The sequence below is a fragment of the Schistocerca piceifrons genome, chromosome 6, assembly GCF_021461385.2.
Source record: "Schistocerca piceifrons isolate TAMUIC-IGC-003096 chromosome 6, iqSchPice1.1, whole genome shotgun sequence".
In the NCBI taxonomy this organism is placed as follows: Eukaryota; Metazoa; Arthropoda; class Insecta; order Orthoptera; family Acrididae; genus Schistocerca; species Schistocerca piceifrons.
The window spans coordinates 428,941,929-428,966,386 of NC_060143.1; positions in this window are offsets into that span (position 1 = coordinate 428,941,929).

Below are 24,458 nucleotides of genomic sequence, written 5' to 3' on the forward strand. Positions count from 1 at the left end.
GGCGCCGGACGTCATACAGAGGCAGCCGGCACTCACGACGACGGCCTAATAATTGCGGAAGGTGAAGGGAGAGGGGCGAGAGAACGTCTTCTAACTCAGCCGCCAGCGCCGATTCAGGGAGATGTTGTTGCGCATCGACAGAGTGGGATTCAACGCCATGCGAACCGTATTGTGACATTAAATATAAATGACGTGCGTTCACCGGCCAAAATACACCTACTGAAGGAAACGATTTGGGCATCTGATGTGGATATTGCTTTGCTGCAGGATGTCCACATAGCTGCACTCCCATACATCGCAGGCTACCAATACTATTCGGCACATGTAGATCACAATGGGAGTGGGGTGGCAGTTTACGTGCGAGATGGCTTCCCAGTGGAAAACGTGTGTTACCTTCCGTCGGCCAGGGGAATGGCTTTCACGACGTTTGTGACACGCATCATCAATCTTTATGCACCGTCGGGAAACAATCGGCGGCGGGAAAGGGCCCGATTTTATGCAGAAGACATTGCCCCACTTTTCCATGGACGTTATGAATGTGTAATAATTGGTGGAGATTTCAACTGTGTTCTCAGCCAGAAAGACCAATGGCCGCAAGCAAACATCAGCCAGGAGTTGCGAATCGTTGTCAAGGACCTAGTACTTAGTGACACGTGGGAATTACGACATGAAGATGCACCGGGATTCACCTATGTGACAAGTCATTCGGCGAGCAGGTTAGATCGCATTTATATCTCACGGGCTCACGCAAATGATATCCAGGACGCGGAACGCTGGCCATTGGCATTTTCCGATCACAGCGCTTACATCTGTACGGTGCTTCTTCCCCGTAGAGAGGTGTGGAACAGTAAGGCCCCGTGGAAATTAAACATTCAACATCTACATGATCCTGAATGCCGTCACCGGATCCTTGAGACATGGACGATGTGCGAGCGAAGGGTTGGAAGGTATGCGACGAAGCTTGATTGGTGGCTGACTTGTGCTAAACCGGCGCTTCGCCGTACGTTCATCGCATATAGCAGGGAGATGGCAGAATGGCGCCGCCGTACGACCGACTTTTATTTTGCAGCGCTGCGCGACCTGGACGATGGTCCGCCGGGACAGGACGCCTGGATCGAACGCAAAAGGATAAAAGCTAAACTAGTGGCTTTAGCTCGGAAACATCTTCAGGGCACCATGGTGCGCGCCAGATGTCACGATACGATAATACACGAGATTCCTTCCATGCACCACGTCGTGAATGAACGAAAGCACCGACGACGCGTTTTGGTACGGGAATTAATTACCCGCGAAGACCGAAGAGTGACGCGTCAAGCGGACATTGTCTCTGCATTCGTCGACCATTACCAACACATCTATCGGGAAGAAGCAGCCCCTGTCGATGACCTCGAACGTATAGCCACGTACGTCTCCCGTACACTGACGGTGGAAGCCGCGGGAACCTTACTGGAAGCCATTAGCTGTGATGACGTACATGATGCGATCGCAAAGGGTGCGTTGAATCGGTCCCCAGGCATTGATGGACTTCCTGCTGAATTTTATCGAGAATTTCGCAACGAAATGGCACCGCGCTGGACGGAAATGTACAACGAGATGTTAAATTCCGATGCGCCTATTCCACCGGCTTTTATGGAAGGCCTCTTGGTGCCAGTACATAAACCGAAGCCAGGAATTACGGTCACACATTATCGCCCCATCACCCTGCTTAATGTTGACGATAAGATCTTTGCAAGGTTGCTAGCGTCCCGATTAGAAGGATTTATGGGGGCGCACAATCCTTGGTACAGGTTAATGGGCGTATAGCAGGGCCCATTCAAATTCGACGATCCATTCGCCAGGGCTGCCCTCTTTCGATGCTGCTGTTCGCGATAGCGTTGGAACCATTAATTGGGAGGCTAACAAATTCTCTTTCTGGGATGGAACTGCGGGGCTACACCTTCAAATGTCGTGCCTATGCGGACGACCTCCTGCTGCTCGTTCGTTCTGAAGAAGATGTGAAGACGGTCCTTGAACAGTTGTTGGACCACAGTGTGACGGCGGGTAGTGCAGTGAACATGAACAAATCGGCAGCAATGCCGGTTGGAAGGGGCCTTACGCCGGAAGAAATCAGTCCGTTTCCTTATGTGCAACGATTCCGCTATCTCGGCATAGACTTTACCTCATCTGTAAAACATACTGCGGCAGTTAACTACCGACGTAATTTACAGACAACACGTACCATGGTCCGACAACATCTCCTACGGCGCCTTGATCCTTTGCAGCGAGTCGAATATCTGAACACTTATGTGGTTTCTCGAATGGTGCATATTTCGCAGATCCTGCCCCTACCACTCACGCTCGGACGTCGACTTCAATCAGCACTAGGCTATTTTGTGATGATTGGATCGCCCCTCAAAGTGCGATACACAACGCTTACGCTCCCTACGGACAAGGGGGGACTCGGACTTGCGAATGTTCACTGCCGAGCGACGGCGCTCCTTCTAGCCACGATGTACAAGCAATGGCGTAGCGGGCGTGATGCCCTTACATCCCGCCTACTGGATCTCCTAGTTCCAGCGTCCCTCACACCTCCGGTAGCGGTGGGCGACATTACGCCACATTTTGCGCATGTATCAACATTTATCGTGGAACTTAGTTATATCAGAGACGAGCTTCCGCGCACGAGACCACCATGCGCGAAGGATTTTTATGTTTGGCTGCTACGACGGATAAGTCGTAATGTCATTGAACTCAAACACCCCAAGTTGCATTAGCCGAAGATTTGGAGACATGTGCACCAAAAATTCCTTCCTACCTTCGTTCGGGCACTGTGGTTCTCTGTCACCTGTGGCAAGTTCAACACCAACCAACGACTCCATGCAATTGGACTAGTGGGCACTCCACTATGCCCGAAATGTCGCCAAGTGGATGACGACCATCACCGCTTAACTTGTATCGCGGTGGAGGATGTATGGCTCCTAGGAAGACAGATGGTGGCTTGCTACCTCCGTGTGACCCCGCAACATACTCCACCTGCTTCCTTCTTACATCCGGAGAGTGACTACTTTCCGGCGACTAAATCACACTCGATCATCTGGATCAAAGGTTGGACGATCGCGTACCTCTATGGGGATACTGCCACGTCGCGACTTGACTTTTGGTATTTCTTGCAGCAAGCCCACAGTGAGGTTCATAGATGGTCACACTATCGGAAAACCTTTGCCAACTATCTTCAAGCAGTCTTTCTCGACCCCCCACGCAGTTGGAATGTGCCGGTTGCAGTCGGTGTGCACATTTGACAGCTGATAATGAACCTCACGCTTCTCTCACCGCTCCATATATAATGCACATGCTATAACATGAAATGATCTACATGTTCGTTTTAACAGAGTGATCTTTATGGAAAATAAATAAATAAATAAATAAAATCATAATCCCTGTTCCTTAACAATTGTGATTTGTTTTACAATGATTTTTTTTTATTTTTTTTTTTTTTTTTTTTTTTTTTTTGTAGCGGATGCATTTCATTTAATGTTTGTGAACTGCCTAATTTTGTATCCAAAAAAAAAAATGGATAAAAAAAAGATGGTAGAGCACTTGCCCGCGAAAGGCAAAGGTCCCGCGTTCGAGTCTCGGTTGAGCACACAGTTTTAATCTGCCAGGAAGTTTCATATCAGCGCACACTCCGCTGCAGAGTGAAAATCTCATTCTGGCATAGTGTCAGCAGTTTCGAAATATAAAATTCTCAATAATTAATGGATTTGTACACATAATATAATAGGAACAAATAATAAATGTATAATGTTATCCTGGAAACGATCACATACAGCCCTGAAAATACATATTTGGCACAATTTATCACATGACAGTTTCTTTACAGCCAGAGCATATAATAACTTTATGCTCCCCACATATAGAGCGATTACACTTACTACAAAAAGCATTCCCCTTCCTATGTTTTGATCTGTCACAATAATCACACCTTCTTTTCTTTAGCGGCTGTGCTTGGGTAGGCATGTCTAATTCGATTGGTTCTTTTTCGAAAAGTTTTCCAATAGACGAACGGAGCTCACGGGGAAGATGTGTGTTATTCACCCTATTTTTCCACAAGAGGCTTAGTCAAAGAGAGCGCAAGATTTTTGAGAAATGAGATTCTCGCTTCATTTGAAAAGCTGTCCATTTTGCTATTGCTTTTGTAAATGATAAAACTATTTATAGCAGCGATGTCTAAAATAGCATAAAAGTACCGCATGGGACATCTTCTCGATTTTCTTTTTGTGGTCCTGCTGTGGCAAAGCGTATCTAATACATCGACCCCTCCTTTAGTTAGATTGTAGAACTCTGCAATTTCAGGCTTATTTGATTTTTCATTTATCTCTCCAGAGAAGTGCATAGACGATATCAGTAAAACTTTTCTATTTTTCTTTGGGGTAAATGACACCAAAGTTTTGTCGTCCTGATACATAAATGTTGAAGAGCCTACTGGAGCGGAAAGTAGCATAGATGGTGGTATTTGCGGTTTGTTCCTCCTCAATGTACCTACAAATGTGAGTTTCATTTGGAGGAGGGCGTCAGTCACCTCCAGTGAGGAGAATCAATTGTTCGCTGTAATGTTTCTATTAGAACCGCTGATAGATTCCGTCAGACGCAAAACATACTGGGCAGGTAAAGGCAAATCTCCAGGTCTTCTCTTTATTCTGTTGTCCTTGCAAGTGTAGGGAATGCCACGCAAAAAATCGAATGTCCTTGCGTCGCATAGTGACATTATTTTCAACCCATATTTGTCAGGTTTCGATAGGATACACGTTTTGAATGGACAGGCACCCCGAAAACTCGGTAGAGTCTCATCTACTGTGACATATTCAGATGGACTATAATTTTTTTCACTGTTTAACTGTTAGTTTCAAACATATCCCACACTTCTCTGAAAGCCGCAAATTTGTCGATGATTTTTCTGGCCTCTCTGGTGGCTTTATCATCGAAGCGGAGGTTTTCTAGAAGAAATGCAAACCTTTTCTTGCACATACTGCAACGGAATACCGGAGGTCCAGAGGTTGCTGAGAACATCTCATCTACATGAGCATAGAATTTTTTAGGCCACCACTCATGAAGAGAAGGCCCATCAACCCTTTTATTTCAGCGCTCTCTGTTGGTGAATGAAACCATTGGACCGTATTGTACTTTTGCCTAGATTTCTCGATTTCAAGATTTATGTACAAAACAATCTTTTCTATAATTTTCGAATCTATAAATTATAAAAATACACTCCTGGAAATGGAAAAAAGAACACATTGACACCGGTGTGTCAGACCCACCATACTTGCTCCGGACACTGCGAGAGGGCTGTACAAGCAATGATCACACGCACGGCACAGCGGACACACCAGGAACCGCGGTGTTGGCCGTCGAATGGCGCTAGCTGCGCAGCATTTGTGCACCGCCGCCGTCAGTGTCAGCCAGTTTGCCGTGGCATACGGAGCTCCATCGCAGTCTTTAACACTGGTAGCATGCCGCGACAGCGTGGACGTGAACCGTATGTGCAGTTGACGGACTTTGAGCGAGGGCGTATAGTGGGCATGCGGGAGGCCGGGTGGACGTACCGCCGAATTGCTCAACACGTGGGGCGTGAGGTCTCCACAGTACATCGATGTTGTCGCCAGTGGTCAGCGGAAGGTGCACGTGCCCGTCGACCTGGGACCGGACCGCAGCGACGCACGGATGCACGCCAAGACCGTAGGATCCTACGCAGTGCCGTAGGGGACCGCACCGCCACTTCCCAGCAAATTAGGGACACTGTTGCTCCTGGGGTATCGGCGAGGACCATTCGCAACCGTCTCCATGAAGCTGGGCTACGATCCCGCACACCGTTAGGCCGTCTTCCGCTCACGCCCCAACATCGTGCAGCCCACCTCCTGTGGTGTCGCGACAGGCGTGAATGGAGGGACGAATGGAGACGTGTCGTCTTCAGCGATGAGAGTCGCTTCTGCCTTGGTGCCAATGATGGTCGTATGCGTGTTTGGCGCCGTGCAGGTGAGCGCCACAATCAGGCTTGCATACGACCGAGGCACACAGGGCCAACACCCGGCATCATGGTGTGGGGAGCGATCTCCTACACTAGCCGTACACCACTGGTGATCGTCGAGGGGACACTGAATAGTGCACGGTACATCCAAACCGTCATCGAACCCATCGTTCTACAATTCCTAGACGGCAAGGGAACTTGCTGTTCCAACAGGACAATGCACGTCCGCATGTATCCCGTGCCACCCAACGTGCTCTAGAAGGTGTAAGTCAACTACCCTGGCCAGCAAGATCTCCGGATCTGTCCCCCCATTGAGCATGTTTGGGACTGGATGAAGCGTCGTCTCACGCGGTCTGCACGTCCAGCACGAACGCTGGTCCAACTGAGGCGCCAGGTGGAAATGGCATGGCAAGCCGTTCCACAGGACTACATCCAGCATCTCTACGATCGTCTCCAAGGGAGAATAGCAGCCTGCATTGCTGCGAAAGGTGGATATACACTGTACTAGTGCCGACATTGTGCATGCTCTGTTGCCTGTGTCTATGTGCCTGTGGTTCTGTCAGTGTGATCATGTGATGTATCTGACCCCAGGAATGTGTCAATAAAGTTTCCCCTTCCTGGGACAATGAATTCACGGTGTTCTTATTTCAATTTCCAGGAGTGTATTTCCAATTCACTAGTGACCCCACTCGCTTCCCCACATGGACCAGGGAGATGAGTAATAATATTTGACGCTGGTGTCCTAGAAAATTTGGAATGGATGGGTTTGTTGGTCCATATTGTCTCTAAGTCTTTACCTAGCTCAAAATTTCTCTCCTCATCTACATCTGACGGAGAATTATTATACTCGACTGCTCCTGCCGCACAATGAAATACATCATCCTCAAAATGGCTCTGAGCACTATGCGACTTAACTTCTGAGGTCATCAGTCGCCTAGAACTTAGAAGTAATTAAACCTAACTAACCTAAGGACATCACACACATCCATGCCCGAGGCAGGATTCGAACCTGCGACCGTAGCGGTCGCTCGGCTCCAGACTGTAGCGCCTAGAACTGCACAGCCACTCCGGCCAGCATATATCATCCTTGTCATCAGTATTAGATAATACATCATCCTCGGTTTCTGAACAGTTTTCTGCATCGATATTGTCGCCATCCTCTGACTCAGCCTCCTGTCGGAGAAACTCGTTGTATATCTCCTCAGGAGTTCTAAGGAGTTGATGCGCCAGTTTAGTAGGATATTAGAAGAGAAAACAAAACTTAGACGTAATATAAACATCAATATGGGGTTGAATCCTCCCTACAAAGGAAACTAATAAGTGTGACATAAACAGTAAGGTGGGGTCGGATCCAACCCGAGCGCGGGTAATGTAGGTTTAGGATAGAGAGGGTAGCTGCAGGTCACTCACCAGACTTACGTTGCCTACTTGGCGTTCTCTGGACGGCTGGCTGGTAGGGTAGCTGGAACCACAGCGCTCTCAGAAATGGGAATGGGGAGTTATAAACAAAACAGACTCGCTGGGGTCGGATACAACCCCAACCTCACCGTTAGAGGGTTAATATACAGGGTGATTCAAAAAGAATACCACAACTTGAAAAATGTGTATTTAATGAAAGAAACATAATATAACCTTCTGTTATACATCATTACAAAGAGTATTTAAAAAGGTTTTTTTTCACTCAAAAACAAGTTCAGAGATGTTCAATATGGCCCCCTCCAGACACACGGGCAATATCAACCCGATACTCCAACTCGTTCCACACTCTCTGTAGCATATCAGGCGTAACAGTTCGGATAGCTGCTGTTATTTCTCGTTTCAAATCATCAATGGTGGCTGGGAGAGGTGGCCGAAACACCATATCCTTAACATACCCCCATAAGAAAAAATCGCAGGGGGTAAGATCAGGGCTTCTTGGAGGCCAGTGATGAAGTGCTCTGTCACGGGCTGCCTGGCGGCCGATCCATCGCCTCGGGATAAGGTTTCATAACTAACCTTTTTCGTAGGACTCTCCATACAGTTGATTGTGGAATTTGCAGCTCTCTGCTAGCTCTGCGAGTCGATTTTCCTGGGCTGCGAACAAATGCTTGCTGGATGCGTGCTACATTTTCATCACTCGTTCTCGGCCGTCCAGAACTTTTCCCTTTGCACAAACACCCATTCTCTGTAAACTGTTTATACCAACGTTTAATACACCACCTATCAGGAGGTTTAACACCATACTTCGTTCGAAATGCACGCTGAACAACTGTCGTCGATTCACTTCTGCCGTACTCAATAACACAAAAAGCTTTCTGTTGAGCGGTCGCCATCTTAGCATCAACTGACGCTGACGCCTAGTCAACAGCGCCCCAAGCGAACAAATGTACAACTAAATGAAACTTTATAGCTCCCTAAATTCGCCGACAGATAGTGCTTAGCTCTGCCTTTTGTCGTTGCAGAGTTTTAAATTCCTAAAATTGTGGTATTCTTTTTGAATCACCCTGTATATTCAGAGAATATCTAATAATTACGTTGACATATACACACTTTCGGGGCGATACCGCGTATGTAACAACAGTATCAGAAAACGTGAGATGAGGATGAAGTGCAATCTCTAAATGATGAATAATTATTAAGTAAAATTACGGAATAAATAATAAGCTGCAGACTTGGCTGTTAGCCCACAAATGAAAGTTGCGATGACCAAAAGAATACAGAAATAGCGCTCTGTTTTCTCGCAGCGATATAACATTGACGTTCTCTGTGCCCAGTTTTCGTTTGACGTTGCACATATGTTCTGTCATGGTGGAGGTGCAATAAACAAGAACATAGCCATTTTCATCTTGAAAAATGGGGTTTTCTGCCGGCAGTCCACGTCGAACATGCACGATAAATGGAAATGTCGTGTGGCTAGGGCCTCCCGTCGGGTAGACCGTTCGCCTGGTGCAGGTCTTTCGATTTGACACCACTTCGGCGACCTGCGCGTCGAATGGGGATGAAATGATGATGATTAGGACAACACAACACCTAGTCCTTGAGCGGAGAAAATTTCCGACCCAGCCGGGAATCGAACCCGGGCCCTTAGGATTGACAGTCTGTCACGCTGACCACTCAGCTACTGGGGCGGACACATGCACGATATTTCGATGGCGTAACTCTCAATCTTCATGAGGTTTTCACTGATATTGCAAGTTTTGCGATCGAAATATTGTATAAGCACAAACGCGGACTGCCGGCAGAAAAATTGATTTTCCAAGATGACAATGCCTCTCTGGGAAAGCCTGTTTGCAGTGCACAAAATTTGTATGTTTTTCACCTGAAGCATGGACTATAGTGCTAAATTTATAATAGATATCACTCCTCGTGTAATGGAACACCTTTCCAGTTGTGTACTTCGCATCAGTTAATTTCCGTCTTACACTCTATACAGCCTCCCAAAACACGGCTTCGTTAAAGGCCGTCTGATACCGACAATTAGTCATTTAGCCTTGTCAGTGCTACTTTACAGCAGCAAGACCATGTACTCACCCTTAGTACTAACAATAAGTCACTACTAGCCTCAGTAAGAGAGAACGAGTCGATGAGTACGAAGCGATAGCAGCGCCGCAGTTCTCAGACTCGTCATAATCGCTGAACTGCAGCGGAAACGAAGGGAGAAAGTTATCACTAACGTAACGGCGACGCCTTGATTTTGAAGTATAGCTCTGTTTCTGATCCCTGGTGTCTGGTGTTGTAGTCGGTTCCACTGTGAGCGCGCAACCTAAGGCTACCATAGGCCAGAACATGCTTCGTAGGTACAACGTCTGTTACCAACGTTGGTGTTCGCCACATCGGGCCGCTGTCGTAATGCATCACTATTGTCCTGTACTTACAGTATTCTGGGCTCTTTTTTGTTTTGGAATAATGTGATCACGTAATGTTAATGTGTCAAAACAAAAAAATGTGCTTAAGTGTTTAATAGATGTTTCGTTATGGTTCCTTTCGAACTTTTACCTAATAATTGTAATGCGTCACGCCCAATTCAATTACTCAAGCAGAAAAGGATGAGTCAAACATCTGAATTGAAACAGTCGTGGGACGGAAACTGTTCGTTCCCGGACATGTGTTCCTGTTTAAATTATTATAGCCGCACGGGGTCGCAGCGCTGTCTGAGGCGCCTTGTCGCGCGGCTGCCCCCGTCGGAGGTTCGAGTCCTCCAACGGGCCAGCCGTGGTGACCGGGCGGTTCTAGGCACTTCAGTCCGGAACCGCGCTACTGTTACGGCCGCAGGCTTGAATCCTTCCTTGGGTATGGATATGTGTGATGTCCTTAGGTTAGTTAGGTTGAAGTAGTTCTAAGTCTAGGGGACTGATGACCTCAGATGTTAAGTCCCATAGTACTCAGAGCCATTTGAACCTCCCTCGGGGATGGGAGTGTGTGTTTTCCGTAGTATAAGTCACTTTATGTTAGATTAAGTAGTGTGTAGGCTTAGGGACCGATGACCTAAGCAGTTTGGTACCATAAGACCTCACCACAAACTTCGAATTTCAAATTATTATATATTCACTTCCATCTACAAGTCCTATAAGTTTATAACGGGAAATTCAGAGCATCCAGTATATCTGTCTCGAAAAATTTGCGTCGGGAATTGTACACCCTTTTTCCATTATTGGATTAACGAGACAAGTGTTACAAAAATCAAAGACGAATAGTGGAAAGCTCAGTTAGTACGATTTGTGGTGGCATTGAAAAGTATGATAGTAGTCTGCACAGCTTCAAATAAATTCAGCAAAACAGGCGTATGTCAGTTAACCTTAAGATACTGTCATTCAGTATTAAGAGTGAAAAACAAACATCAGTTTTAGAGTAAGGCACTCTGAACACCTAAAGCACTAAAACGTGGAAGCATTTGCAAACAACCTCTAATACCGGGCATAAAGCTCCCAGTAAACAGTAATATTAATCTGCGACAGTTGATAACCACCTACAACCCACAACGGAACGCCACGCGGGATAGCCGCTCAGTCTTGGGGAACCTTGCCACGGCTCGCGTGGCTCCCCCCGTTGGAGGTTCGAGTCCTCCCTCCGGCATGGGTGTGTGTATTGTAAGTTATTAAGGTAGATTAAGTAGTGTGTAAGGCTAGAAACCGAAGACCTCAGCAGTTTTGTCTTATAGGAACTTACCAACACCACAACGGAACTTTAGGCATAATATACGCCACCCTTCGTACATAAACACATCGTTTTTTGGAGCCGTAATTTATACGTAAAATTTCCGATAAGGATTCTGCCTACTTTTAATTTTCAATTAAAGCTGCGATTTCAGTGAACAGATTTCGAATATTCCGATTACGATATGTTCCATCCTCAGAATGCCATAGATTCCTTTATGCTTGGACTAAACATATCAGTTTCTCACAGTCCATATTTCATGTTGTCAGAACGCCTGCCGATTTGACCGAAGAAAAGAAACTTACTTGAATTTCACCGATTATTGTCCAAAGTCTGCACATTCGGGCGATCAGATAGGCTGCACTATGAGAGCGCACGTACAGGCTTACTGATAGGAAAAGACACAAAAGAACTACAGAAATTCGCTGTAAGTGGACATTGATTTAAATAAATGGGGAAAGTTCAAAATTTATGCCGGACTACGATTCGAATCTGGGTCTCCTACATTGTAGGCAGATGCGCTGATCACTGAGCCGTCTGGACACGGTGGTCATCGCAGCTGGACGGATTAAAGCACGCCTCCCGTCAGACGCAATTCTCAGCTACTTGTGGGCCTCTTGCCCATTACCCTCATACCTCACGGGATTTCGCCGATTCGCGTAAGAGTTGGAGCCTGGTGTGCACCCGCACTAAAGAGATCGTTGGATTTCCTCTCCTTGATTACGTATGTGTGGTGTCTGTTCTTTCGTACATGTCCGGAAAGTGAGATATGGAAAGACCGACTGTCTGCGGCCGATGTCGGTCGTCGGCGGGATCCTTCGATGTCTGCGGCACTGTGACCGCAGCCGAGGTGGGCGACCGCTGAGTAAGTGGTGACAGCCACCTGTGGCGGCAAGCCCTGGAGCTGCGCCATATGGCGCTTCTCCAACCGCCAGCGGGGGGACGCGGGTCACGGATTAGGCCGCCAGCAATCGCTCTCTGTTCACGGTCTTTTAACCTCTCTGCAGTCCACTTTGGCGAAAGAAATTGCGAATGAAGTGCTAAGGATAAAAAATTGAAAGCAGGTCGTATACTGGGACGTAGACGACGTAGTCTGGGCAGCACTGTTTTCTAAGGAGCTCACTGCCGCCTACTGGCCGAGTTACTGCGTCAGTGCGAGTGGTGTTGGCGCGGTCCCCTGCGTCCTATTCACTGTCGTAGACACCATCTGTAGACCACAAGGCTGAACATGCGATGCGGGACCTGTAATAGAATTTAACGTGTTGGCAGTAAAATTGATAACTTATTAACGATAACTTCTATGTTACTGGTATCTTGAAAGATGGTATAAAGTTGTTGTATAAGTATTTTGTATTCATCAATTTATTATATTATTTCATTATCATATACAAGGTGCGACAATAAAGTAATGAGACTGATGGGAAAAAAATGTTGCTTGCCGTTTTAGTCAAGTTTAATGTTGTGTCCTTCAAAGTAGTTTCCTTCTGATTGCACACACTTTTTCCAGCGCTTCTGCATTGATGGTAACATTTCTTGAACTCATCTTCTGTAATATCCTCCAAGACTCTCGTCACAGCTTTTTGGACATCTTGTGTTGATTGAAAATGGGGTCCCATGACCACCGTTTTGACTCTTGGGAAAAGAAAAAAGGCGCACGGAGTGATATCTGATGAATAAGGTGGCTGTGGTAGTACTGAAATTTGTTTTGAGGTATGAAATTGCTGCACTGACAGAGCAGTATGTCATGGGGCACTATCGTGATGCAGAATCCAATTATCAGGAATGTTGGCACGGACACGAAGAACTCTTTTACGAAGTCTCTCTAAAATTTCTTTGTAGTAACATTGGTTAACTGTGTGTCCAGGAGGCACCCACTCTTTATGAACAATTCCCTTGGAATCAAAGAAGCACACAAGCATGCATTTCACTGTTGTCTTTGACATACAAGCTCTTTTTGGTTTGGGTGATCCCTCTGAACACCATTGCGAACTTTGGCGTTTTGTCTCTGGATCGTACTGAAAAAACCAACTTTCACCACCAGTGATAACACGGCTCAACAATTCTGAATTGATTTCCGTTTGCTCCAACAGATTGGCTGCCACATTTTTCCGTGTTTCTCGCTGTTGTGGTGTGAGATTTTTGGGGACCATTTTTGGACAAATCTTTCTCATACCCAGATCTTCAGTTATTATTAGACGAACGGTTTCTCGATTGATGTTCAGTTCTTCTGCAATCATTTTCACGGATAGTCTTCGATCAGATCGTACGAGTTCACGCACCCTGTCCAATTTGACATACGTCCGTGAGGTTGATGGTCGTCCACTGCGGTCTTCATCTTCAACATTCGTAACATTCTTTCTACCTTCACTAAACATTTTATGCCAATGAAAAACTTGAGCTCTTGACATAAACTCCTCTCCAAAAGCCTTCTGAAGCTTACCGAAAGTTGTCGTCGTGTTTTCACCCAATTTAATGCAAAAAGAAATGGCATACCGTTGCGCAATATTATGTGGTTCCATTTCCGTGACGAGAGACATAAACACGTATTAACTTGTTACAGCACAACTCACGACTGAGCAGTTGCATCGATGTGCCACTTGGACTAGAAGCAGTTTATAGACCAAGGTCAAAGATATCGTGCCTACGCAAGCCTGCAGGGTTGCCACATCTTGCAAAGAAAATTAGTCTCATTACTTTATTGTCGCACCTCGTAAGTAAATACACTGACGGAAATAAAAATTAGTACACCTTGAAAGACGACGTCGATTTAGATCTGACGACGGGGTATGCCTCTTAAGAGGTAGTAGACATACTGATAATGGCTTCAACGTTGTACTCAACAGATAGCGCAGCGGCATAGCTACCAGAGCGCCATGTCTGTCTAGCCTTTAATACCTAATGTTCACAGCCGGGATGACCAGTGTGGTGCAAACGTGTGAAACAAGTAGGCAGTCATGCCACGGAAAACGCGAGTGCATCCTACAACCAACTGCACGAGTTAGAAAAGGGTCAGATTGTGGCGTGTCGAGTTGCAGGATGGTTCTCTCCAGGAATTTTCACCAAACTGGAAGTGCTGTGTCAGTTGTGCAACTATGCAGGTTTCATGGTCACGTGAACATTCTCACACACTTAGACAAGGTTCTGGTCGTCCACACAGCACAGACGCCCGCCAGCATCGTCATATTGTAAGGGCTGCAGTGGCAGATCATCAGATCATACAGGTACTACATTATAGATAAGGCGGCTTTTCAGCCAGATGTGTCAACACGATTATCAGCAGTGAGACTATGGACAAACACACACCTCTAACTCCTGTGCCAATCACGCCACAGCATTAACACGAGAAGCTCGACTGGCGGTCTTGAGCGATGAAAGCAGATTCTGCCTGTACGCAAGTGATGGTCGCCTACGGGCACGATGTAGATCTGGTGAACGCTGTCTCGTAGAGTACATTCGTCCAAAACACAGTGGCCCCATCCCAGGCCTCATGGTATCGGGTGCGATAAGCTACAGCTCTCGTTCACCTTCGGAGTTCCTGGAATGGACGCTAAGCCGCGTTCGGTATGTGCAGATTGTTGTTAGATCCCTTCTTTTGTCGTTCTTGCAAAAGAAAAAAATGGTTCAAATGGCTCTGAGCACTATGGGACTCAATTTCTGAGGTCATCAGTCCCCTAGAACTTAGAACTACTTAAACCTCACTAACCTAAGGACATCACACGTATCCATGCCCGAGGCAGGATTCGAACCTGCGACCGTAACGGTCGCGCGGTTCCAGACTGTAGCGCCCAGAACTGCTCGGCCACCCCGGCCGGCTGCAACAGAAGGTGATGTGTTGTTTAGGAGGATAATGTTCGCCCATGCACTGCCCGTGGAACTCAACATATTCTGGAAGAGCCGGCCGAAGTGGCCGTGCGGTTAAAGGCGCTGCAGTCTGGAACCGCAGGACCGCTACGGTCGCAGGTTCGAATCCTGCCGGGCATGGATGTTTGTGATGTCCTTAGGTTAGTTAGGTTTAACTAGTTCTAAGTTCTAGGGGACTAATGACCTCAGCAGTTGAGTCCCATAGTGCTCAGAGCCATTTGAACCATATTCTGGAAGACGTGCAGCAACTTCCCTGGCCAGTACGATCTCTGGACTTGTCTCCAATCGAGCAAGTGTGGGATATGATGGAACGAGAAGTGACTGGTTCCACTCGTCAGGGAACAAGTTTTACAGAAATACGTGAAGAAGTCGAGCAGGCGTGAAATAACGTATCCCAGGTCAGTATTCGCCATCTGTATGATCGACTGGATCCCAGAGTCGCTGCCCGCATTGCCGCCCGTGGAGGCTACACCCGAACCAATATGAGGTTTTCATTGAGGGTCGACACCTGACACTTAAGAACCGCTTCTACAATTGATGTGTAAATGCTACTATTTCCTGTACTACAGCAGTACAAAAGCATTGCTGCATCAATAATTCTTGAGTGAGCTGGATACCTCTATAAGGGTGTACTAATCTTTTCCCATAGTGTATTTCCAAAGATCCAAATTGTGAATATCTGCTCTCTTTCTGATGACAGAGTAATTGATTGTAAAGTAAAGGGTGTTACTTATTCACAAAAGTCATTATCCTTACAAACTGCTATACTTTTTCCTTGTCGTTTTGATATCTGGAACACCATTACTTTGGGAGGCGTGAGCAGTAGACTGATCACAGCTGATGTAATCGTTGTAGGGAATGTCTTTGGAATGTCTTTTTCTGGGCGGTGTGTGTGGCTGGCGCACCGCAGAGGACAGAATATTTAGCAGGGAGTGTACGGCCAACATCCACACTGTTCTCTACAGGAATTCGATGTGTTTAAAATTGCTTCAATTTATGGAGGAAGAAAGCTATTAGCATGTTGTGCGGTAGCAAGGAAACGTATATAATTGTAGCCTTGGTTGAAAGATATTTCTAGGCAAAATTGGGAACTGCAGGAATCGCGCCAGGAATGGTTTCAAAATAGTTTCAAAACGCAAACCATATGGCGTGTTTTATCTATGTATACAATACGACGCGTGAAGTCACTGTGAAAGCACATTTGTACAATAATCCAACAGCACTGCGGCTAAAATGTAAGCTTCTCTTCTGACTTTATTGTTACAGGAGTGGTGATACTTTACTTGAGAAACAATATACTAACAATTTATAGCAAATGGTGTTATAATTTTTTTGAAAAACTTTATAATCATTGTACTTCAATTCTCATAACATTTGTTAACTAAAAATAAATTTTTGCTAATATAAAGTTTTATGAGGCAAAATTTCATAAGGAAGTGGTGAAGTACAAATCTGATGATTCGCACTGCAGTAGTGAAAGGCTAACGCTTTCGTACATTTTACTTTTCTGTGGATAGAAGTTGACTGTTATGACTTTATCATTCGTCGAATGCGATGCAGTCTTCAACAAAGGAAATAGCTTACAATACGTTAGTTCGTCCAGTCTTAGAGTATTGTTCGTCTGTGTGGGACCCTTACCAGTTGAGTCTGATTCAAGAGATTGAGAGGGTCCAAAGAAGAGCGGCAAGATTCGTGACTGGTACATTTAGCCATTGCGAGAGCGTTACAAATTTCATTGAAAGTTTGAAGTGGGACGCACTTGCTCATAAACGGTGCGCTAAGCGGAAGGGGCTGTTCACTAAATTCCAAAATCCGATCTTCGCCGAGGATGTAGAGCATATATATTACCACCAACTTTCAGATCGCGCAATGGTCGTACTGAGGCGTTCAGACAATCGTTTTTCCCTCACTCAATCCGCGAGTGGAACAGACGGGGCAAATAAAACTTTTGTTCGGATTGTGCCCTCCGCCACTCACCGCTTGGTGGCTAGCGGAGTATATATGCAGATGTAGAATAGTGTATGAAATCGTTGCCTGACGGTGGGCATTAAAATTTCTGTAGTGTCCAACACTCGCCTTACCCTCTTTGATTCAGTGTTTGCTGTTGACAATAACTGCGAACTTCCCTAGTATTTACTTAATCACTTAACTAGGTAAATCTGGAATTAAGCAACTTAGCTCAGTGGGTAACGCACTGGGATGGACCAACAACCGAAGGAGGTAACTGAAAGCATTTTCACCACTGTCCGACTTGGTAAATAACCACATGGGATTACGATTTAATAAATGACTGACTCAGTATTATTTCATAAGGAAAAAACTATTCAGGAATGCATTATCGTTGGGGGTCAGGTGGCTATAATTATTACCGTGAACAATCACTTAGTTTCACTTTAAAGATACAATTGCCCAAATATCAGTGGAGAACGAAGCATATAAATACACTCTAAGACAAAGAAAAGATGTACCGCAAAGGAATTATCCGAATGGAACGCCTTGCTATCTCACTGACTGCAGTAGAATTGTCTTCAATGATGAATCCTGCTCGAAACGAACCACGATGACCAGCGAAGACGTTTCTGGAGACGCCCTGGACAGCGGTCGGATACCAACCTGAGTGTCACCCGCCATAAGCCCCGAGAACCATAACTGATCGTCCGGAGGCCATCTGTTTTCATAGCAGATCGCCTGTCGTTTGCATCCCCGGCATACTTACAGCGCAGCGGTACGTCGATGAAATTCTACGAGGGGCATCTGAAAAGTCCGACCAGAATAAAAACTACTTACGTGTTTGGGGTAAACCTTTTTTATTTTTCGACATAGTCTCCTTTTAGACTTATACGCTTCTCCCAACGCTGTTGTAATTTGTTGATCCCTTCCGAATAATAGGAATTGTCCAATTCTAGCTATTAGTTACTGCAATCACTCCTCGTTTGAATAAAATCTTTGTCCCGCCAGCCATTTATTCAAATTGGGGAACAAATAGTATTCCGAAGGGAGAATAGGGGAGTTGTAAAACGAGTTGGAATCCTATTTCCATTAATTTTGCGACCACAACTGCTGAGGTGTGGGCTGGTGCATTGTCATAATGGGAAAGGACATTTTTGCGGTCCAATCGCCGGCGTTTTTCTTGCAGCTCGGTTTTCAAACGGTCCAGTAACGACGAATAGCATGCATCTGTAATAGTTTTACCTTTTCCAGATAGTCGATGAGGATTATCCCTTGCGAATCCCAAAAGACATTCACCATAACCTTTCCGGCCGAAGGACTGGTCTTCGCCTTTTTTTGTGCATATTCTCCCTTAGTAACCAATTGTTTACATTGTTGTTTGGCCTCAGGAGTATAGTAATGTATCCATGTTTCATCCACAGTGACGAAACGACGCTTAAAGTCCTGCGGGTTCTTCCTGAACTGCTGCAAACCATCCTTGCAACACTTCACACGATTCCGTTTTTGGTCAAGCGTGAGCAATCGGGGAAACCATCTTGCGGATAGCTTTCCCATGTCCAAATGTTTATGCAAAATATTATGTACCCGTTCATTGGAGATGCCCACATCACTAGCAATCTCACGCACCTTAACTCTTCTGTCATCCATCACCATATCATGGATTTTATCAATCATTTCTGGAGTCGTAACCTCCACAGGGCATCCAGAACGTTCAGCATCACTAGTGTCCATATGGCCACTCCGAAAATTTTATACCACTTATAAACTGTTCTAATCGAAGGTGCAGAGTCACCATAATGTTTATCAAGATTCTGTTTAGTCTCCTGAGGCGTTTTGCCTTTCACAAATGTTTAATCACCACACGAAATTCTTCTTCGTCCAGTATTTGACAATCACTTGACTTCCTTGATTCACACGAATACCAAACACAAAAAATAGACCGATTTGGCTGAAACTTGGTGTGCGTTCTTTACAAAAATGCTACTAACTAACCATGACCTCGATACAAGCCGGTGTGCCATCTCTCGGGCTTTGAACGGACTTTTCAAAACGCCCCTCGTACGCTCCCTTTTGTTGTCCTTTATGGCAATATATCCTGCGCTTACATTTCAGCAAGGTAATGCCCGTCCGCACACGGCAAGAGTTTCTACTGCTTGCCAAACCCTACTTGGCCAGCAAGCTCGCCGGATCTCTCCCCAATTGAGAACGTTTGGAGCATTATGGGTAGGGCCTTCCAACTAGCTCGGGATTCTGACGATCCAACGCGCCACTTGGATGAATTTCGCATTATATCCCTCAGGAGTATATCCAGCAACTCTGTCAATCAGTGCCATGCTGAATAAGTGCTAGCATAAGGGCCAAGGATGGACAAGTGTGATACTGATTTGCTCAAACTGTGAAGCCTTTTTTCTCGAATAAATTTTCCAATTTTTTTCTTAAATTGTAATCATTTGTTTGTCTTTACAGGTACATCGTATCTACCGATCTCCATCCCAAACGGACGATACTTTCGTGGTCCGTCCATTTTTTGGTCTTACAGTATATATTTCATGCGCTGATGGTGCTCAACATCTAAATCAGGCTGTTCCAACCGAGCTCCAGGGAGCCGGAGCGCTCCGGAGCGCTCACTGCGGCAGCTCGGAGCCCGCGTGGAGGGGGAAAGCGAACTCACTGCCGCCTGGCCGCATGCAGCCGCATCTGACGCAATAATCTGTGTTCAATGACAGCTATGACTAGCCGAGGGAGCCCTGTACCTCTATTGGTGGATACCTTTCCATTCTTTGAGAGGGATGGTCGTCCGGAGTATCTTGTATGTCATAAAGTATTTAATTCTGCGAAGAGGTACAATATACAACGACATTAAATACGTCTTCAAGCAGCGCATTACGATCAGGTAGAAGGCGTTGCACGCAGAGAACTGGTAGCCAGGCTCAAGAACGACATACCAGGAGACATACGTTTAAAAACGGTCTCGTAATACTACGGAGGGTATCAAAAGATGCAACATAGTTAGTGTTCTGTAATGCGTTTATAATTTTCAGGTGAATGAGAGCGGAGAAAACACTACTGAATCTCCAATTCGAGAAAGCTACAGGGTCGTTCACATCATTGCGGCGAGTGGCAAGCCGTTTTCGGTGGGACCACTCGTAAAATCGAGCATGGTAGCAGTTGCTGAAAGTTTGTTTCCAAGGGAGGTGCAGGCAATTGAAGGGGTTTGCCTGTCGAAGCAAACAATGTCTCGTCGAATCCTGGACATGGCAGCGGATTTAGAGACACAGCTCAGGAAAAAGGTGGAGAGATTTGTTGCATTTTCGCTAGCGCTTGACGAAAGCACTGACATATCGGACTGTGCTCAGCTTGCAGTCTTTGTGCGTGGTGTCGACATGGAGCTACAAGTAACTGAATAACTTCTGAATGTGGTACCACTCGATTACCCCGCAACAGGACGTGACATTTTTGAAGCTGTTGGTGAATCAGTGGACAATATGAATTTGCCGTGGGATAAGCTCCATTCTGAAGCGACAGACGGTGCATCACAAATGATCGGGCGTCACCAAGGTTTTGCTTCTCGTTTGAAAAATAAACACAGGGACGAAGTGGGGAAAGACCTTTTGACTCTTCATTGTTTTATTCACCAAGAGGCACTGAGTACTGAAACAGCACAGCTAAGTGGCGTAATGAAAGATGTCGAGAAGTGTATGGATTTTGTGTGGTGTCACGGTATGGATCATCGCCAATTCAAAGGATTCCTGAAAGATATGGAAGCGGAGTATGGGGATATACCTTACCACAGTACAGTTCGTCGGCTGAGTCGGGGAAAAGTTCTTGATGTTTTCTTTGCCATTCGTGAGGAAATATCCCTCTTTCTCGAAATGAAAGGGGAAGAAATGCGTTCTCTGAAAGATATAAAATGGATATCAGACCTGGCGTTCCTAGCTGACATCATTATGCACCTGAATAATGTAAATCTGTCATTGCAGGGCAAAGGGCAGCTAATGGTTGACATGCACGACCAGATCAAAGCGCTCATGGAAAAGTTACGTTTATTTGAGAGACAGATGTTCAATCGTCTTGCTTCTTTAAAACTACCAGAAGGTACTACTTACGGCGATTACCATGCAAAGTTAAAGCAGCTCATCACGTCGTTTGAAACACGATTCCGAGACCTCACTAGTTTGGAAATGGAACTTAAGGTGTTCAGCACTCCTTTTTCAGTTTCTCCCAATGACTTGACAACGTCACTTCAATTGGAGATTACTGATTTGCAAAATTCAACTTTGTTGAAAGAGAGGTACTACAACACGTTGGATTTGTCACGATGGTATCGTCCATTACAGCAAAAAACATTTCCCAAGCTTCACAACAATGCCGCTCAGACAGATGATGTGCATGTTTGGATGTACGTATTGTTGTGAGCAGCTTTTCTGAGCAATGAAAAGAGTAAAAGTAAGGAACGATCGTTTCTTCAGGATGCAACAATGAAGGCCATCCTCCGCATCAACGCTGCGAACACTTTAACGTCTGATATTCCCGATCTTGTAATAAAAAGAAAATGTCAAGTTACAGAGGCCGAATAAATTTAGTATACAATTTCTCGTAAAACAGTTGTTTCTTATTTATTTCCTGGACATCGTATTTCCTGGTGTAGCATGCCACCACGTCTTAGCATCTAAGACTATGCGATTGTCGATTTTGTGTGACGGAGTTGGCACATCAAAACGCTCGCCTTGCCGCCTGCCACGTGCCGGCGTGCCGGCCCACCAGAATGGTCACAGCGAGCGACACGGCTCCCTGGAGCAGGGAGCGCTCCGCGGCTTACAACGGAGCCGACGAGCTGGAACAGCCTGATCTAAATGATTCCAGGATTGAAACGGTTCTCACACGTAACCTACATAATTCTGAGTAATCAGAACGATGGCTTAGGTAAGGGTGGTGTGATACATGTTTGTAGAGGGAATGAACTCCCCCACCCCTCTCCACACTGCACTAAATGCTCCGGAAAACGTCGATAGCCTTAAAGCCCGGTTAACACTTAGGAGAAAAATTCAGTTTCAGTGAAAGCAGTTCTCGTAATGCAATTTTTTATTAATTATTATTCCACATGCACAGTCTAACACTACGGCGAGGACGCAGGGTTATGTAGTTAAGCAGAAGCGACCACCCGTTGCTAACAAGAGACGATAAAACTTCACGATACTTAGACACAGTAGAGCGAAGGGTCGTTACAGTCCTACCAGGCAAATGTTGTGATAACTAATCCACAAACATAGCATTTTACAGTAAGTCGCGAATGAATGCCCTTAACACAGCATTTCACTTATCATTTCATTTTATAAAATTTTGTACACGACTTAAGATTTCATGAAATCCATAAGCTTTAAAAAATTAGCAAGGTGTTCAAAATGAATGATTAACATCGCTATGAACGATTATAGTTTTTAAAATAAAGACCCAACAATGGAGATTCATATCCATTCCACATTTAGTCTTTCAGTTTTAAAACTGCCATATGTAACTATAAGCAAATAAATTTGTTACCAAAGGTAACAAAATGGACGTATAAACCAAGCAAATTTCGCCAGTGTCTAGTCTAAGTACAATACCTTCTCAAGAAATCAATGTTCAAATGAACTGACGGGAAAAAAGTCGCAACGCCATAACGTAGTCAATGCAGAGTACTGAAATTTCCGAAATAAGTTTGTCTGTGTGACATATGTAAGTAATTAAAACTGAAAAACTGGATGAGGAAGGAGTTGTCGTCCAATGATTTACCATACATGTTCGACTGGAGATCGATCTGGTGATCGAGCATGCCAAGGCAACAAGTCGACACGCTGTGCAGCATGTTGGGTTACAACAGCGGTTTGTGTGCGAGCGGGAACACAACAGGTCGAATCACAAGACTAGAGTACAAATTTGCAATCACGGTGCTTGGGGTAACTACGAGAGCGTTCCTGCTGTCATACGAAACCACAACCCAGACCATAGCTCCAGGAGTGTTTATGTCGCTAAACTCCTTCTTGGTGGTGCGATTTTTTCCGTTAGTGTAGTATTATTAGCTAACTGGTGTGCGCCAACACTTCGTACTAATAAAGCTACTTGTAATATTTCCACAACTTTGTTGCCTATGCTCACCTCTTTAGCTTAGGGGCTGGGGTACCTGGCTACCATGTGGAGGACCCGGATTCGACCTCCGGCGTTTCCAATGAATTTTTCTTGGTGGGGGACAAGTACGGGGTGCACTGAGCCTCAGACAACTGAGGAGCTACTTGTCTCTGTAGCAGCGGCTCCACCGTCAACAAAACGACTAGGAGAGAGGTGTGCTGACCAAATGCCCGTTCCATACCGCATCCATGAGGCTCCAAGACAGAGCTTTCAAGGCCTTCACCAGCAGATCATTTCCTTGGTGTTTTAAAGTACTGAGAGAATCCTAGGCGTTGAGCCAGTCCTCTAACAAAAAGATTCGAAACCTATTTTTGATCAGTATTAATTCTGAAAATGGCCTTTTGTCATTGCTTTTTTGATAATAAGTGACATTCTTATTGCGATCTCGGAATCATGGAAACAATCTTTGACAGTTTTATGGATCCTTGTTTGGAGGAAATGTGGTATGAAAACTCGGCCTTCTGCGAAGTCGAGCTAATATCAAAGTAGCGAAATCATTCTTTTGGCAGTCTGAGGTGTTTTGCGAACTCAAGTTCCACATGTTTGACCGAGCGTTACTGGAAATACGACGCAAGATAGTGCGAAGATTGGCGGGTAAAAGTTGATTTCATACCAGCTATCAGTTCAAAAATTCAGCCAAATAAGGCTATACGAAATGATTAGACGAGGCTCTACACCACAGTCATCAAACTGAGAATTTTTAATTTTTAATATTTTTGGTGTGGGTCTCTTTGTTGAGCGGGCACCTATAGTGCCTATATATGTATCCGTTCAACGCAGTGGTTTCGCTTTCCATTTGGCATCTAGCTGTTAATATTATTGGATAAACTGACAGAACTAGGGCATAATGAACCTCTACTGCACATCAGTCATTTACAATATGCGAAGAAAGCTATATATATATATATATATATATATATATATATATATATATATATATATATATATATATATATATACATGGGGGTCGTTCCAAAAGAAATGCACACTATTTCTGTAAAAATATAGTTTTCTTTCTGCATGTGTGAAAGTCTTACAGTGTGTAGATACGTCCTTCGCACTTGTTTTCAAACTTACTTCAACCTGTTCCCGTGAGTGGCGCCGTCACAGCATGTCTTTAAGATGGCTGCTACACTTGACTTTCGTCAGAAGCAACGTGCTGTAATAGAATTCCTGTGCTGTGAAAACGAGACAGTGGGAAACATCCACAAGAGGTTGAAAAAGGTGTATTGAGATGCTGCTATCGATCGCAGTACAGTTAGTCGGTGGGAAAGCAGGTTATGTGATGAAAGCGGACACGGTAATATTGAGGATTGTCCTCGCAGCGGCAGGCCTCGTATTGCAGAGA